This window comes from Siphateles boraxobius, unplaced genomic scaffold, assembly GCF_051911475.1.
Source record: "Siphateles boraxobius isolate OS27281-9 unplaced genomic scaffold, OSU_SipBor_1 54, whole genome shotgun sequence".
Taxonomy (NCBI): Eukaryota; Metazoa; Chordata; class Actinopteri; order Cypriniformes; family Leuciscidae; genus Siphateles; species Siphateles boraxobius.
In genome coordinates, this window is record NW_027509180.1 from 2,044,606 (window position 1) to 2,063,130 (window position 18,525).

Here is an 18,525-nt window from a genome sequence, read left to right on the forward strand (position 1 = left end):
ACACAGGGCGTAATAAAATTGGGGGCTCGTCTGATCCTCTTTGTTAAAATGTAAAAATTGGGAACTCGTTCATTCATTTCTTGATTTTAAGATACAATAGGTTGCTTGTTTGTGTGGAAACCTGACTTTTTATAGTCTATTTTAATTTTCTTTTGAGCTTTGAAATCATGTCCAGACGGCCAGTTTTTCCTGTTTGCCTGAGTGGATTGTGTTCGTTGCTCCATATAGCTTTGTTTTTAATCTCTATTTTCTCTCTGTCCTTGCTGTTTAAATTGCTAAATATGACTTAATCATCACAATATAACTGATATTATCTAATATTGTCTGTCACATTAATCTGACATCACTAGCTTTAATCTAAATCGCTTTTTCTAGCCTGTTAACCTGCCATCCATAGTTGCAGTGTTTTTTCTCTCTAGCGCTCGCACATTTTAAGAGTCCATCAAACGACTGTGGTGAGTTGGATCTGCTTTGGATGCGACTAGCTTAGTGAACTCTGTACATAGTTCAGTTCTGGCTGTAGAGCCCGTGCAGCAGGGCAACTGGGTGACCGTGAGACGCTGTAGTCGCGGGACAAAACACCGCTCTACCGTTCAGATTACAACTTCAAATACATTCTCCCCTCTCAGTGAAACACCCACTGAGAATCCTGTTGAATGTGCCCTAGTTATTGGTGATTCGATCACACGGAACGTGAAAATAGAGACACCAGACACCATAGTGACCACACCTGCAAGCTTGTCGGTTTTCGGCGACAATCGCCGTTTTCTTGGCCAATTGGGTCATTTACGTGAATCAGGTAGAACCGGGAACCGGGTGTAGGCAGTTTTCCTGCCGACCAATATTTCGTTATTTCAAATGTAGGCGCGTTGCGCGTGGTAAGCGCGCTCATAATCCGCCGGAGCCACCACAACATTGCCCAACATCAAATGGCAAACGTAATGCAAGCGGAACGAAACTGCTCGTTATTGTGTGGTTGACGGACCGTTTATCAGTTTGGACCAAAGCAGCGCGAGCCGATCTTGATCAAGCAACACTGTTACTACACAGCGCTAATAAGAGATCAAGTAAAGGAAGAATTTGAATTTGCCAGAGAAGTAATAACATCGCTGCGATATCTAGTGAGAAACATTCACATTTCTCCGTTATTAACGGATCAAACAGCACTGACGGGGAAACCAGGAAGAAACATTGTGCCATGAATGAACTATCCAGTGTCCACAGATCAGCAACATTCACCATGGATTTACTGTAGTAACACTAACCGCAACCATGGAAGTTTGGCAGGAATAGTAGGCTATAATGCCTTCAAGTAATATTACGTCGGTTTTATTTTGACATTATGAATACAATTGCTGCCCTCAAACTAATCTGAACTAAAATATGTTTGTTTATAACTACTACAATATTACATTAAATTTTTCCAAGGAGCTGTTTTGTTTTATATGCTCATAAGAAGAGTCAATTATAGCTCCAGAATTGCTCAAAGTAAAACAAATATCATACTTTATGATGTTAGTTTTCATTTAAAAAAAGAATAAAAAAATTATATCATGGGAAATTACCAAAAACCTAAAACCTGGTAAACAGTAAATTCTAACAACATAGGGCTATTTAGATTAAACAATCTGGCGAGCATGTTGTTTTAGGCTAATACACCAACAGCAAATTTCTGTTTAATAAAGCGCTCAGAAATGTGTGAGGCCAATATAATCATGCCCTTTTCAAGTCCGAGTCATTATACGTACAATGGCAGCTTATTTGTATGTGCGTTTGTCTACAAACCTCCTATATGTACATCCTAGTAAAAGACACAAAATTCTTTACCATTTTATTATACACAATTCTCTATATTAATTAGATTATTTTATTGTTTATTCCTGCATTTGCAAGGAAAAATCTGCTTTTTTTTTTTTTTTTTTTTGCTAAGTAGAACATTAGCTTATTAATTGAATGGGGAACTGCTTTGTTTAACCAGAAGAGACTTCTGGATTTAAGAGACATTGTAAAAGATGGTTTAATAAAGAGCTATAGGTTTAATTAGATTTTTGCAGTTCTCTGAGTGTTCACATTTTAGACCAGATAACTTCTGGAACAGCTGCCTTGACAAATGGGAGTGAATAGACCGAAGCTGAAGTCTGTTTAATAAGACAACTTCAGAGAGAAGAAGATGAAGTGGCTGATCCCCTCCTGAAAGAGGAAGATTACACTTCTGAGGGGTCAGCATGGATAGAGACTGATTCAGTGCAGGAAAAGGTGAAAATTTCACTTGAGACTTTTCCTAAGGACAATTTTGCTATGCATTATGCAATTTTGTGGCAGGATGGATGTAAAACCAGACTGAGCGGAGAAGCAATTGAGCGCATACACCACAACACAAGGCCTTCATAATACAAAGATGCTTCACATTTTGTTAATTAGTATATTAACTTGATTCCTTTTGATTATTCACTGGTCTCACAGCAGTTCTTTGTATTCTGTTAAACAAAAATTTCTGAATCTGCTTTCAGTGGGTACCAGTCCAGCCCTACGTTGGAGTTCAGCCCCAACAATATTGGTCACTCCATTTCGTTTAAAGGTAATTTTCTAGATTCAATAAAAAATTTAAATAAATCTAAAATTCCAAACTTTTGAAATCACAAATGCTGCTATCGCCGGGAGTACGAGATAGGAATGTTTTTTTTTTTTTTTTGGCTATTGATTCAAGATTGTGTAGAGATCTTCAATATTCTTCTAAGTAGCTCATGAGCAACAACAATGAATGTTGCGCAATGAATAACAAATTGCATTTGAGAAATTTAAATTGGCTCTCTCAACTGCAGGCCTAGATCTATATGATTATTTTAAAGCATTTAATCTATTCCATTTTTGAAGTGGACTGAAGTTTGCAGTGTTAAACCAATCTGATGGTGACTGACATCGGGAATTTGATATCCTAACGTTTAGACACTGTCGCAAGGGGATCACAATCTTTTGTTCAATAATCAATATTTTGGGCTAACTATCCTGGCCTGGGTTATTGTTGTGGCAGTAAGAAACAGTGCCTTTACCTGCGCAGTGCATAACGTGGGAAGGCAGAGAGCAAGTGAGTTTGCCCTGTTAACCCCACATTTAACTTTTTTCTTTTGCAGGATGTCATGATGGATTGCATCGAACAGAACTGATTCTGTTCCAAATGTATGAAATATTGTCTTCTTACTGTTAACATGAGCAAATTGGGTTAAGGGGTTTTCATGTGAAAAAGGCATATGCTACTGAGTGAGCTCAAGAAATGATCTGGTGATAATAGCCTATGTTTCATAGAGTTGAATTGGCTAAATGTTGAGAATAAATTTGAAAGTGATTATGCATATCATCCACAAGGAGAATAAATAGTGAGAATGCAAATCAGGCGATAAAACCTAAAATTGTGCATGACAGAAAATGACATGGGTTCTTGGTCCTGGTCATTGTATTGATGGGAATGAAAGTTCAATGTGTTCAATGGGCAATGAGTTCAAAGAAAGTATGAGAGCTCAAAAAGTCCCAGGACATCGCTCAGTCCACAAAACATTTTCACAGATATCAACAACAAGGACGACCAGCCAGATGAAATGAGTTAATAGATGTTGTCACTAACAAAAAAATACATTGACAGGTGACAGCAGCCAAGAAATGGTTCACTCCACCAATAAGAACCAGTGGGGGTGTGGTTGCATCTTGCAATCATCAGCAAAATGGTTGGAGAGTGTGACATCTGGGTCCAAGCCTCTCACCTTAAACTACATCAACCAGCCGCAACAACCCCACACAGCATAAAGTGGGGGATCAAGGGCACGTGCTTGTAACGTCCCTCCCTCGCCAACGAGGGAAAGCCCATGCCACGGCTTTCAAAGAGTCACCCATGGTGAAGAGGGAACGTTCACAGGGTGAACGAGATGATCAACACACCTGGAAGAAGATGTGGACCAACTAATGGTTCAAGTTTAGTAAGAATCTGGTTATGTGGTGATTTTGATGATTTTATTTAAGGGCTGAGTATTGATATAATATCTGGATTTGATTAGTTAATGATTTATTTGAAAATATTTCAGGTACATGTAAATTGAAAAGAGTTAAATCTCTTTTCTGAAGTGGAGTCATTCAGGTTCCTGGGCACTATCATCTCTCAGGACCTGAAGTGGGACAATCACATTGACTCCACTGTGAAAAAGGCCCAGCAGAGACTGTACTTCCTTCGCCAGCTGAGGAAGTTCAACCTGCCACAGGATCTGCTGATTCAGTTCTACTCAGCCGTCATTGAGTCTGTCTTGTGCGCTTCCATCACTGTCTGGTTTGGTTCAGCTACCAAATCAGACATCAGGAGACTACAACGGACAGTCCGGACTGCGGAGAGGATCATTGGTGCCCCCCTGCCAAACCTCCAGGACCTGTACTCTTCCAGAGTGAGGAAGAGAGCAGGTAAAATCATCACAGACTCCACTCACCCTGGACACCACCTGTTCGAACTGTTACCGTCAAGACGGAGACTCAGATCACTGGCCACAAGAACATCTCGGCACAGGAACAGTTTCTTCCCACAGGCCATTTCCCTCCTGAACAGTTAACACTCCTCCCAAGGCATATGCCTGTAAGTGCAATACTCCCACTGTTTAGTGCAATATCCCACAACTCAGGTGATACTTATATGTAGATTTATTTATTTATAATATTCAAAACACTGTAAATAGGTTCATAATCTGTAAATCTGAAAATGTCTATTCTGACTAAACCCAACTGTGATAGTTTTATTCTCATATATTTATATTTTTATTTTTTATTCTTATAATTTGTAGTATTATGTTTCATGTTGTATTTGTATATGTCCACTGGAAGCCTCAGTACCAAAACAAATTCCTTGTGTGTGCAAGCACACTTGGCAATAAAGCTCTTTCTGATTCTGATTCTGATTCTGATTAATACTATAGACTATAGGGACACTCGCTAAGTACATCATTGTAAAAATAAATAATCTAGGGATTATTATTGAAGAACTGGAGGGTTTTAATATCCAAATGCAGACATTACAACCATAGATGCTACAATTTGTTAATAGTTACAACAGTTCTCTAAATAAGGGAGAATCTGTGATAAGTAGCTTTGCAAGACCAGGTCAGAATATACTCATGCAACTCGATTAAAGCTCCAATACAGGCCAAAAAGAAATTCTGGCAAGTCACGAAAATCTGTGTAGTATGGAAATAGATATGGAAAAAGATATCTATTTCCATCTAGATATCTAGATATGAACTATTTCAGCTCTCCAAAATTATCCAGATTGTCTCAGAGTTAGACAACAGCAAAGTCATACAGAAGTTAATTTTAAACAACTACATTGTTTAAAACAATAGACTGGTTAGATCTTATTAAATAAGTTGTTAAAAATAGCTTACTAAGTAAAATCACACTATAAACCTAATTCTCATGTTGTGCTACAGGCAGGAAGGCGAAGACAGACGGATCAAGTCTCAAAATTTAATTACAGTCAAAGTTTAATCACAATACCTCAGGTAGGGAAACAGGCGAAGACAAACACAACTTAACATAACGTGTTTGAACAGAAAAAAGAATGTGAGGGACCAGCAAACACAAATGAGGATGATTAATCAAACACATCTGAACCAAATGAACTCATAATGACAGTGAGTATGGTAACAAAGGAGTGGTGGGAAAATTGAACAAAGGAAAACATGTGACTAATGAAAACAAACTGTGACATAACGCCCCACCGAGTAGGCGCGACCTCACGCTGTAAGAAGAACATAAACGGATGATGGAGGAAGGGTGCAGGTTTTGAAGGCGGGCGAGGAGCTGGAGAAGGGCTAGTGATGTATCATCGGTGGAGATGGTCCGCAAGCACACACCCAGAGCACACCAGTGCCGACAGACCACAACGGAGTCTAGATAGGGAGGAGTCCAGATGGTGACAAGGCTGACGACAACTGGGGGGCGTCCGACGGAGAGCCTGTGGATCTGCAGGACGGGGGTCGAGGGAGCTGAGCGACATCGCTGGTGCAGGAGGCCAAGGTGCTGTTGCGGAGACAAGCGTCGTAGGTGTAGCCAGAGTACCCGAGGGCTGGGGTGTGAGTGAGGACAGGAGGGACAACTGGTGAGTAGCCTGGTGAGACGACTGACCAAAGGGAGGAGGAGCCACTAGACTGGGGGTCTCTGGTGGAGCCGAAGGTGGGAGGAGCCGACAGGTCGACGGGCCGAGATGGAGTGAAGATATCCGTGGCCGGAGGCGGAGCCGCAGGATCCTCCTGGATAGGAGCTGGTGGTGGTTTGACGTCAATTCAGGGACTTCCCAGAGACGGCACAGGGCTTCAAGCATCCGGCAGTGATGGAGGACTGGCTGAGCTCTGTGGTAGTGGTGATGAAATGAGACTTGAGATGACAAATGGCGCTTTTCCACTGCATGGTACGGTACGGCTCGGCGCGGTACGGCTCACTTGTTGCGCTTTTCCACTGCATGGTACAGTACGGTACGGCTCGCTTCGGCTCACTTTAAATGGTACTACCTCTGTTGAGGTTCCAAGCGTACCGTACCGATACTAAAATGTGACGTGAACACACTGCAGATCACTGATTGGTCAGACAGAATCGTCACTACCAGCGTCATTGTATTTGCGAGACATCAAACCCGCTATATTTAAATAGCCAGTAACAGCCACCGCTGTAGCACCTGTTTTAAATACTTGCTTGACTTGCTTGAAGAAAAAAGAAAGAAAGAAAACTTCCAAAAAAGAAATGGCTGAATCGTGGTCAGTGGACGAAGTGCAGACGTTCCTCTCGTTGGTTGCCGAGGAGCGGATAAACTATAACGGTCAGTCTATAATCCCACCCACTTTGAAGCGGTACTAACGTCAGTGGAAAAGCAAACCGAGCTAAAGCAAACCGAGCCTTGCCGTGCCGAGCTGAGTCGTACCACGCAGTGGAAAAGCGAAGCGAACCGAGCCGAACCGAGCCGAACCGTATTGAGCCATACCGAGCCGTACCAGCAGTGGAAAAGCACCAAAAGGTAATCATGACACAGTTCACACAGGATAGAGCAAATAAATGTTACCAGTTCTCAATGCTCTCTCTGAGTAATATAGATGATTCAGATAGCGGGTGGGATAGGGTGGGAGTTGACAATTCCCCATCGAAATCTATCAGCCAGACCCCCGTTCCAGTTCCATCGGCCGCTGGTGTCTCGGTCATACACCCCTGGTCAGATCCACGTTGGGGCGCTTCTTATGGGGCAATAACAAGCTCTGTCCTCTTATCCCCTGGCTCTGGATCGCTCGTCGTGATGGGTGGTGTCGCTCGGTCTACGGGGGGCTCACGTGAGTTCTCTGTGGTCGATGGTGGTGATACGGGCTCTGGGTCTGGATCGGGGCGCGACACCTCACGACAGCTTCCCTCCAACTCAGTCCGTCTGGTGGTGTCTGGAAGGTTGATGGTGTTGTGGAAGTTCGCCCCAGTCTAGAACAGGTTCTTTAGGGTCTCGTTGTCCAGGGAGCTGGTGACTGCCAAACAAACGAAATCTTAGAAAAAATAAAATAAATGATGACTCTCCTTACCCAGGATGATAAACTTTGCGTGTTTGTCCCTATTGGGCGGTCCGGTCATCTGTCACGTTGTGCTTGAGGCAGGAAGGCGAAGACAGATCATAGTAACAAAGGAGTGGCGGGAAAACTGAACAAAGGAAAACATGTGACTAATGAAAACAAACTGTGACACTAACACAATATGGTTAGGAAAATGGAGATACTATATGAAGCTGGACATGGATTACTGGGTTCAAGAACAAGGCTAAATATGTGGGAGATATGATTGTATGTGTTATTCTGATCATTTTAATATTCATGTGTTTTAGCCTTGCATTTAGAAAATAATCAAAATGACAGTGTCCAACTTAGTTGGTTATAAAATGATCAGACTCAATAACGACAATGAATTTCCTGACATTTATCCAAGACCACCAGGAGGGTGCCAGGAGGGCCCCATCACAGAGAGTTTGGTAGTGACAGCTATTATTCTGAGGACGATGACATGTAAAGAGGTTTAAAAACAGCAGTCATCCATGTTACGAGATGGCTTTGTTTTGAAAGAAGTTTGTTTTAACATGTCTGATGAATATGTATGAAAGAATGTTAAAATACTTTTAGGTTGATTAATAATAATCAAAATAGAGGAGTGTTATGGCAATTCATTTTTACTTCTTACTACTATGTAATGTGTGTCCTTGCATGACAACAGACAATAGTTTAGTGGAAAATTACTGTGTACTGTGTCCATATGTGAGCTGAAGATGTCTTTGCAACAAAAGGTTTTATATATCTACTTGACATCCTGCCATTTTTTAGAAACAGTTCCTCTTCTAGGGTCTAGAGATGTTTTTGTGTCCTTGTATGGTATAGATCTTCGTTCTCAATTAACATAACAGGAAAACAGCAGACTGAGGTGTGAATGATGTATAAAAAGGCAGCCCGCACTAGGCAGGGTTGCCCTTCACAGCAGAAAACTGAAGTCAAAGACAAGTGGGTGTGGTTTTCATTACAGTCTCACCACTAAATAGATCATTTCTGCAACACTTTCGAGTCTTAGGATTCGAGTTGTTCTTTCATTACTTTTTGGCTCCGGAAAGATAGCGCTTGAATGCCATTTCTATCACAACTCACTTTATTTTCTTTAAAATTAACTAACAATATAATTTTTTATGACGAGACATCATGACGTTGTGAGAGACTTAAGTCGATATTACCAAAGAGATTAGAATATTTGGTATTTGTATACCCTCCATACATCTACCCCTAACCCTACCAGATAAACACTTTCCACTAAATAACCATGAGGTTACATTTTTAACATATATTTTTTTCATATTTATTGAAAATAAATGCCTATCCAAATTTATATGCAATGGAAAAAGCGAGAAGAACGATTTTGGCAAAAGGCGGTTTCGAACACTGTTTGCTTTGCATCAAAACTGTCTGATACACATTTTACTCCCTACAACACTGCTGCTGAAAAGATATTGACGGTTTTAAATTTTAATAGTTTCGGGGCCGTGGGCCCCCAAGATAAGGCGGGGCCCCGGCGACTGCCTGTTGGACGGACCGGCTCTGTGCAGTCGGTACCGGATACAGAATGATTAGTTCATCTCTCGAGTCTTTGGGTTCGAGATGTTCGGTCTTTTGTCACAAAACTGTTTTGGGTTATTATATGTAGGTATTTAATAATTTCTGTGTCCATAGGATGTTCCGCATGCGCATGTCAACACAAAATGAACGAATCACTCTCTGATTCGAAATGACCGGAATTGTTCATGACCGACTCATCACTAATTGCGGAATTGCGCATGCACAAGTGTTTGGAGCTCTGTCGAATTGATTCATTAATCCCTGATTTTCTTCTTTACCACTCATTTATAAACAAGCACTTTCTATTTTTATATCATGTGAACTTATCCTCGACACTATTCCTTATAAAAAACAATCGGATTGCTTTGATATCGCTACTTAGATCCAACTTTCCGAATCTCGGCTACTAGCCTTTAGCCCGCTAGCATTTCACGCGTGGCCTAGCGCCTATCGACCCTCTCATTTTACACCCGTTTCACTGAAAGGATACGGGTTATATTCATCATTTCAGTCCTAAATTAGTAGTGATATTGGTAGTATCACTACTAATTTACTGTTCATCTGTTATAATGGCGAACATATCGGATGTGTGTCTAACGTTACCTCTGAGTGCAGGTGAGGACACATTCGAGCTGGTTTCGGTACGATTGGAGCTGGAGTCGGTGGAGAAACAGATCCGCGTTCTGCTGGTGAAGCAAGCCGAGCTGCGAGATCGGCGATCAGCGCTTGAAACATCACGCGCTGATGCTCACAAGTCAGTGGTTAGTAACTTTTTGACTCCGACTTCGTCTACTCCGTGCGTTTCTCTGCCCAGGAGGACGCGATCATCTCTGCCTTCACTCACTCCGGCACCGAGGCAACACCATGGACCCTGGGTGATCCCACAGCGGAAGACACGAGCCAGGACCAGACCAAGGACCTCCCCGCCCCTCCCGGTCTTCGAGATCTCCACCCAGAACCGCTTCTCCCCTCTTCGCGAGTCGGAACGTGACGCCGCCGTGGTCATCAGCACTTCGGTCCGTCATGTCCGTGCTACCTCAGGTAAGCATAAGGTGCGCACTCACTGCTTTCCTGGTGCTCGTGTTCTTGATGTCGCTGCACAGATTCCCGAGATCCTGAACGGTGACGAGCACGTCGGAGCTGTGGTGCTACACGCGGGAACGAACGACATCAGGCTGCGGCAGACGGAGGTTCTGAAGAAGGACTACATGAGCCTGATCGAGACGTTCGCAGCACATCGCCTGAAGCAACGATCATCGTGTCTGGACCGCTTCCCACGTACCGACTAGCACAAGAAAGGTTCAGTATATTATTTGCTCTAAATGAATGGTTAATGTCATGGTGTAATGAACAGAAACTGCTCTCTGTAAATAATTGGAATCTGTTCTGGGAGCGACCTAGGCTCTACCGCGCTGATGGCCTGCACCCCAGCAGAATCGGAGCGGCTGTTCTGTCGGACAACATCTCCAAGACGTTACACACCATATGACTAGTAAGTCAAAGTCCAAATCACAGTCTTTGCTGTCCCAACTTAATTGATATAAGTAGTGTAGAACATTATATATAAACTGTGTCTATTCCTCGCTTAGTGAGGCCAAACAATAAATCTATTGTAGGATCTAGCAAAAATCTTATTGTAATTAAACCAGAAAATCTAAATATCAGTGAACAAAAACAATTTCTAAAGCTAGGTCTTCTAAACATTAGATCGCTCACACCTAAGGCGGTTATTGTAAATGAAATGGTCACAGATAATAGCTTCGATGTACTTTGCCTTACTGAAACCTGGCTTAAACCAAATGATTATTTCGGTCTAAATGAGTCTAGTCCACCAGGATACTGTTATAAGCATGAGCCCCGTCTGATCGGTCGTGGCGGCGGTGTTGCAACAATCTATAGAGATATTCTAAATGTTACTCAGAAAACAGGTCACAGGTTTAATTCGTTTGAAGTACTTGTGCTAAATGTTACGCTCTTAGATGTAAGAAACAAATCCATATTATCTCTAGCCTTAGCGACCCTATATAGACCTCCAGGGCCCTATGCTGATTTCCTAAAAGAGTTTGCAGACTTTCTCTCAGATCTATTGGTCAATGTCGATAAAGCAATAATTGTTGGAGACTTTAACATACACATAGATAATACAAATGATGCGTTAGGGACTGCGTTTACAGATTTATTAAACTCCTTTGGGGTCAAGCAAAACGTCAGTGGTCCCACTCATCGTCTAAATCATCCACTAGATTTAATTATATCATATGGAACCAATCCAACTGATATAAATATTATACCGCAAAGTGACGATCTCACTGATCATTACATGGTACGTACTGCTGAAATTTGTCATGTTGCGCCACGTTATCGACCAGGCAGAACAATCGTTCCAACCACTATAGATAGATTCTCAAATAGCTTACCTGATCTATCTCAGCTGCGCAGTGCACCCAAACAAACAGATGAACTAGAGGAAATGACTAGCAGTTTGAGGACCATGTTCTCTAGTACACTAGATATTGTTGCACCAATTAGATTAAAAAAGGTTAGAGAAAACTAAAGCACCATGGTACAACAGTGCTACGCATGTTATCGAGAGAGAAACTCGTAACTTAGAGCGTAAATGGAAACAAACTAATTTAGAGGTCTTTAGAATCGCGTGGAAAGACAGTATGTCACGTTATAAAAAGGCTCTAAAAGCAGCCAGGGCTGAGCATCTCCGCAAACTAATAGAAAGTAACCAAAATAATCCAAGGTTTTTATTCAACACCGTAGCTAGACTAACAAATATACAGACATCACCAGAGCAAAATATTCCGTTACAGTATAGTAGTAATGATTTTATGAATTTCTTCAATGAGAAAATAGAAAGCATCCGTAACACAATTGTAAATGTACAATCTTTTATGGTGTCTTATGATTCAGCCTCAATTATCGCCCCTCTGGAACAACTACACCGCTTTACAACTATAGGACAGGAAGAGCTAAATAAACTTATCATTGCATTTAAACCAACAACATGTTTATTAGATCCAATACCCACTAAACTACTGAAAGAAGTGTTACCTGTAGTGGAAGAGCCTCCTCTCAATATTATTAACTCGTCTTTATCTTTAGGTCATGTTAAAAAAATATTCAAGCTGGCAGTAATAAAACCTCTCATTAAGAAACCGCAATTAGATCCAAATAACCTAGCAAATTACAGACCCATTTCAAATCTTCCATTTATGTCTAAAATACTAGAATAAGTTGTGTCCGCTCAATTGTGCTCTTTCTTGCAAGAAAATGAGATATATGAAAAATTTCAGTCAGGATTCAGACCGCATCATAGCCGAGACACTGCGCTAGTCAAAATTACAAATGATTTACTTTTAGCTTCTGACCAAGGCTGTATCTCAATACTAGTTCTACTCGATCTTAGCGCTGCGTTCGACACTATCGATCATAAAATACTCTTGGATCGACTACAAAACTACACTGGTGTTCAGGGACAGGCATTAAGCTGGTTTAGATCGTACTTATCAGACCGTTATCATTTTGTTTAAATGGGGAAAAATCAAAGATAACGTCAGTAGACTATGGAGTGCCGCAAGGATCGGTGTTAGGCCCTCTGCTATTCTCAATATATATGCTGCCACTTGGTAATATTATAAGAAAACATGGAATTAATTTCCACTGTTATGCTGATGACACTCAATTCATTACGACCAGATGAAAACACTAACTCATCTAAATTGACAGAGTGTCTCAAAGATATAAAATGCTGGATGACGTGTAATTTCCTGCTATTAAACTCAGATAAAACGGAGGTATTACTTATTGGTCCAAAAAACTACCCACAAAATCCCTTACAATACAACTTTAATTTAGAAGGATGTCCTGTTACTTTATCCACTACAGTAAAAGACCTGGGTGTTATACTAGACCGCAACTTGTCTTTCGAAAATCATATTTCATATATTACAAGAACAGCCTTTTTCCACCTTAGAAACATTGCTAAGCTACGTAACATGCTATCTGTTTCTGATGCAGAAAAGTTAGTTCATGCATTCATGACCTCGAGACTAGATTACTGTAATGCTTTATTAGCTGGTTGTCCTGCATCCTCAATAAACAAGCTACAGTTAGTGCAAAATGCAGCTGCTAGAGTTCTTACTAGATCAAGAAAATATGATCATATAACACCTATTTTATCATCTCTACACTGGTTACCTATTAAGTTCCGTATCAATTACAAAGTATTCCTACTGACCTATAAAGCCCTAAATGGTTTAGCTCCTGTGTATTTAATGGACCTTCTATCGGCCTACAATCCATCGCGCTCTTTAAGATCACTAAATTCGAGGCTTCTGGTCATTCCTAGGATATCTAAGTCCACTAAAGGAGGGAGGGCGTTCTCACATTTAGCTCCTAAACTCTGGAATAGCCTTCCTGAAATTGTTCGAGGCTCAGACTCGCTGTCCCAGTTTAAAACTAGTTTAAAGACGCATCTCTTTAGCCAAGCATTCACTTAATGCTTACCTTTTATACCACTGTTGAATCAGATCGAATGCATTAATATTATGAACATCAGCTATGCTAATTATCTCCCATCTGCTTTTCTGCTGTTATCTCGGGACGCTAGTCCCGAGGTAAATAGCGTTTGTCAGCTCCGGTTTGTATCCAGCCTCTCACGGAGACTTCAGATGCCTCAACGCCTGCAATGAGATGACTAAACGCCTGTGAAGAGACGATTCAACGCCGGCGATATGTTGTGCCCTAAATTACTACATGATTAACTAACTGTATTTTTTTCTATGTACATTTCTGAAATGCACATTCTGTAAAGCTCTACCGCTACTACTGCGAGGCTATCTTGATTTATGGACACGTGCAGCGCCCAGGAGCTGAGGAGGACATGACGGTAAGTTCATCTATTTTAAATACTTTCCTTGTTCATGTATGGTGTTAGTAAATACATTCTCTCAAACACATAGACACACACACACACACACACACACACACACACGCACACGCACACACACACACACACATATATACTCTCAGACACACAGTCAAACATACACACACACACACACACACACACACACACACTCACTCACAGTCACAAACACCTAGACATACATACACCCTCAAAGACACATACAGACACACTCACACACACACACACACACACACACACACACACACACACACACACACACACACACACACACACACACACACACAGTCAGTCACAAACACCTAGACATACAGACACACTCACAGACACACACAGACACACACTCATTCACTCATTCAGGCCCTGTCCACACGGAGACGCGTTTAGCTGTATACGTACACATTTTTTATCGGATCGGCGTTTCGTCCATACGGATCCGGCGTTTTGGGAGACTGAAACCGCTATTTTTTTAAACTGGGTCCCAGGGTGGATAAATCTGAAAACGAAACCCTTGCGTCTTCGTGTGTACGGCCAATCCGTATATTTTGTGAAACGATGATGTCATCACCCCACGTGTCGACTAGTCAGACGCGCTAAATCAGTAGCAACAACTGCGACTACTTGCTTGAGTTCATGCTTCAGAAGCTACTGAGCCTCTTTTATTTCTTTATTTATTATTTAGGCCTACTTTATTGTATTTTTATTTTATTTATTCATTTGTTTATATTTCTTTCTTATGCTATGATGCTTGTATTTTGTCTGATTAAGACATTTCGTATTTTGTAGGGATGAGCATTTCAAGCAAAAATAATATTCGACGATCGCTGGGAATTATTTGATTATTATTCAAAAAACGCACCTCTGCCCCTCATGCTCACCGGTAACACGGCGTTCGCTCCGACATTACATTTCTCTGTAGGCTACTGTAGGCCTACATGTTGTAGCCATTAAAGAAAAGTTAGATTCATATTTATGTTTAAATAATATGTTATTTTTTCCATTTCATATATGTTGATTATATGAAAAGTGAACAGCGCGAGTAGCCTAATCATAAGATGCGCAATATCGAGACACATCATTTTGACCACTTCAATAAGTTTTGTTTTATATAAAGCCTTTCTTTAAAGTGAATTTCGTTTTGTATAAATTGTATCTTAATTTTAATCAATGTTTCATCAACCAATTCCCTGGATTTAATAAATTAGAAGCATATAGCAGACAATAGCCATCAGGACATGGAGGCGTCGACGCAATATAACTTGCATCCCACGTGAACTGGAGCTTGTCTCATAAATGATCAGAAACTCAGAAATATATCTAAGCTTGAAATGTCTACTTTTAAACAAAACAATTCAAAACGAAAAGAAACAGATAACTCTCTTATACTCCGTATGAAGTGCGCATTTCCCTCTATAGGCGCGTTCACAACACTGCGAAGGTGGCGAGTCAGCATCGTCACAGAAAACACTAGTTTATTAATAAACAATTAAAATATCTCCTTGCTATATTTGACACATTCATAATGATTAGGCTATTTGCCGGTTCTTTGTGGCAAGCTTTATGCGTCTGCTAACTAATCCAATATCGTGACTCATTCCTATTTTGTACCAGGCCATTTATGGTTTTTCATATTGTTCAATAAAGTTATTGGTTAAAAAGAAAAAAAAGAAGCTACTGTTCCTAATATTATTGTATAGCCTACAGCGCGCAAGGTTTATGCGCAAGTCTTCTTCTCTGTTTTTAGTGTATCTGTGTCAGAATTACAGCGCCTCACACTGGTCTGGCATGTAAACTACATCGGTTTCAGTGGTTTCGTGTGTACGCAGATATTTCTTGAGACAGCACCGTGTTTACGGAATTTTTTTTTAGAACGAGGAAAATAAAGATCGGATAGGGAAAACTCTGGCTTCGTGTGAACGTGGCCTCAGTCACTCAATTTTTGAATGACACCTTTTCAGTGTGTTTCCGGATGCGGAGTGGGTGGGCCGAGTTAAGCATGGCAACAGAGTGCTGTTACACACACACACACCGGTCGCAGTCAGCTGGTGTGAGCGTTGCCCTGAGCCTGCCTCAAGAAGCTGTACGTTTCATACACAAGACAAAAACAGTAGATTGCTTACCATTATTGTTTTACATATAATAACTTTTTTCCCACAGATTATGCAGCAGTATTTTACCACCGTACGGCCCGGTAATCTGCAGTGTGAACAATTTTGCAACACATTTTTTGTGTCCAGCTCTGGTTCGACAGTCAACAGCGTGTCCCAGGACATGCATGATCTTCATTCATTGTACACACCTACACCGATCAATGTGCACGTGTGTGAATGTATATATCGTGTTAGTCTCAGTCATTCCACGATTAGCAGTTTCTTTTTTTATCATGTTTTTACAGGTGTAGTTTGGAGATGTGTACCAGCCAGATGCTGAGGAGGGCAGTTATGGTGAAAAAAGGACTGGATCAGCCTCTACTTGCAAGTTTTCTACATTTATCGTATATGAATATAAACTTTATATTCCTCACTTATACAGGACATGTTCAGTTGAAGAGAAAATAGCTGATCCGACAAACATGAGGCGTTCTTCTTCACATTTCCTTGAGGTTTTCCCTGTGTCCATTGACGGCCAGCCTCCAAGTAAAAGGCAGCGGACGGAGAATGGTTTTACTGGGGACAGACTTTACTATGATAGGTGTAGTACTCACCCAGTATGCCCAAAGAAAGGAATATCTACACGGTAAGTCTCCAAATCCATCAATACAGCATTCACACCCATTCATTTGACATTAATTCACACTGACAAATGACTTGTATGAGTAAAGTCTTATCATTCTGTCTTTGAGGTTATTTGAATCTCCGTAGGCCTTCGGCGGCTGAAGTGTCAATGCTGATTGGTCAGCATGGATGGACGACCAATTGTCCCAAGCCGGATGACATCGTCAAGCTCTGGAAGCCGTCAACTAAAAAACAAATTGAGACTGACCGGTTTATTCTCAACTGTGTGGCTGAGCAGGCCTGGACAGGCCTAGCTCTTGAGGATTTTGGTCCTCCAAAGGATCTCAGTAAGAAAACATTTCAGTTAATTTTAATGCCAGATAATAATATGTCGCCGCCATTGCCGCACAGCACGACTGTGTTTCAACCAGTTTTCAGCTCATTTCAACCTCTTATTTCCATCTTCTGACCTAATTATGCTGTATTGTAATAGTCCTACCAGTTCATTTGTGTTTATAATTGTGTGTGTGTGTGTGTCTGTTTTTCACTCTTGATGTTTTAGAATAAAGGTTAAAGGCAGACTATGGATAATGTCATGTCACTACGGATAAAAAATTGCGCTGTAAAATAACAGTAATCTGGTTGCCAGCAAACTACTGTTATTTTACAGCCCTCTATAGTTAATATACAGCTCTGCTTTTAAAAATACCATGGACTGGAACTCATATCATTTGGGAAACCGATTACTTCAAACAGTTCAAGTTTAAAAACTAGTATTTATACTGATAGTACTGTAAACTTACTTCATTAGAATCCACTGAAAATGAATATCTCTAAAACTGCAAACACCTAATGTGTAATAGAGAATTAATTAAAAACACGACTTTAACTCAAATATTTGCAGTTCGCATTTAGCGAACATTAGCATACATGTATGTGCTAAAGTATTTAGCAAGGAGATTGTCACTGCATCAGCAACTTCACAGTTCCAGCTTTTAAAGCAGCACTATGTTGTTTTTGTGATATTTGCTCTCAGCGTCCCCCTACAGTTGGGAAACAGTATTGTATTCTACTACTGTCGTAAAACCTGTCATGGTTACACCAGGCGATACACGTGTGCATTTGTTGACAAGCCGATACCGTCTTGAGTTCTCACTCTTGGGCAGACTGCCAGCGTTGTGTGTGAAATGTCTTCATCCCAGGTACATTGGCATATATTTCAGCATGTCATATGAATGTAATTTCATGGGTTTTATTTTTTTCAAACGTCAAAAGATCGCGTAGCTCACATTTACAAGACAGTGTCATTATAGTAGCCTATTGACTACTGTTTTACATAATGGATATGCTAATTCAATTCAATGTTTGTGTGGTAGGTAATAGCCATATATCGTCAATATTATAATATCAAGCTACCATAGATGAATCTGCACATTTGAAAATCGATTTGCATTATAGCCAGAGGCAAGACACTTTCACCAGAAAAATAAATACACAAACATGATTATCAGCCTGCAGACATTAGGATAGTTATTCTGAAAGATTATTTATTATAACCATCGTAAACTAGCATGTTAGTGTAGCTACCAGATTGATAATTCACTACTCTACTAGCATTACTTGATTCATGAAGATAAATGGATGGCCAGGCCATGTTATTCAGCCTTTTACATTTCGCGCGGTTGTCAGCTCCCTGACTCCCTGATTTATTTATAAATGTATAAACACTTTA

General features: G+C 40.8%; 2 protein-coding genes across 4 annotated transcripts in view; one reads left to right on the forward strand and one right to left on the reverse strand.

Moving 5' to 3' along the window:
* LOC143714421 (uncharacterized) overlaps positions 1-18,525 on the reverse strand; it is a 318,101-nt gene that overhangs the window by 225,719 nt on the left and 73,857 nt on the right. The window lies entirely within an intron of this gene.
* Positions 1-18,525, forward strand: part of LOC143714435 (uncharacterized) — a 280,655-nt gene that overhangs the window by 2,986 nt on the left and 259,144 nt on the right. The window lies entirely within an intron of this gene.